Consider the following 971-nt stretch of genomic DNA (forward strand, 5'->3'; position numbering starts at 1 on the left):
AATACAGATCAGTAAGCACAAGCCTGCCCGTGCTTACTTGCTCAATACAGATCAGTAAGCACAAGCGAGATCGTGCTTACCTTGCTCAATGCAGATCAGTAAGCACTAGCCCGACCGTGCTTACCTTGCAGTAAGCACAAGCCAGACCATGCCTACCTTGCTCAATGCAGATCGGTAAGCACAAGCCCGCCTGTGCTTACCTTGCCGTAAGCACAAGCCAGACCATGCCTACCTTGCTCAATGCAGATCGGTAAGCACAAGCCCGCCCGTGCTTACCTTGCCGTAAGCACAAGCCCGCCCGTGCTTACCTTGCCGTAAGCACAAGCCCGCCCGTGCTTACCTTGCCGTAAGCACAAGCCTGCCCGTGCTTACCTCGCTCAATACAGACCAGTAAGCACAAGCCCGCCTGTGCTTACCTTGCAGTAAGCAAAAGCCAGATCATGCTTACCTCGCTCATAACAGACCAGTAAGCACTAGCCTGACCATGCTCACCTTGCAGTAAGCACAAGCCGGCCCGTGCTTACCTGGCAGTAAGCACAAGCGTGCCCGTGCTTACCTAGCTCAATACAGATCAGTAAGCACTACCCTGACCATGCTTACCTTGCACTAAGCACAAACCCGCCCGTGCTTACCTGGCAGTAAGCACAAGCCCACCCGTGCTTACCTTGCAGTAAGCACAAGCCTGCCCGTGCTTACCTCACTCAATACAGATCAGTAAGCACTAGAACGACCATGTTTACCTTGCAGTAAGCACAATCTTGCCCGTGCTTACCACGCACAATACAGATCAGTAAGCACTACCCTGACCATGCTTACCTTGCAGTAAACACAAGCCCGCCGTGCTTACCTGGCAATAAGCACAAGCCCGCCCGTGCTTACCTGGCAGTAAGCACAAGCCTGCCCGTGCTTACCTCGCACAATACAGATCAGTAAGCACAACCTTGACCTCGCTCAATACACATCAGTAAGCA

Source organism: Orycteropus afer, unplaced genomic scaffold, assembly GCF_000298275.1.
Source record: "Orycteropus afer afer isolate SDZICR_OR568_19922 unplaced genomic scaffold, OryAfe1.0 scaffold00057, whole genome shotgun sequence".
In the NCBI taxonomy this organism is placed as follows: domain Eukaryota; kingdom Metazoa; phylum Chordata; class Mammalia; order Tubulidentata; family Orycteropodidae; genus Orycteropus; species Orycteropus afer.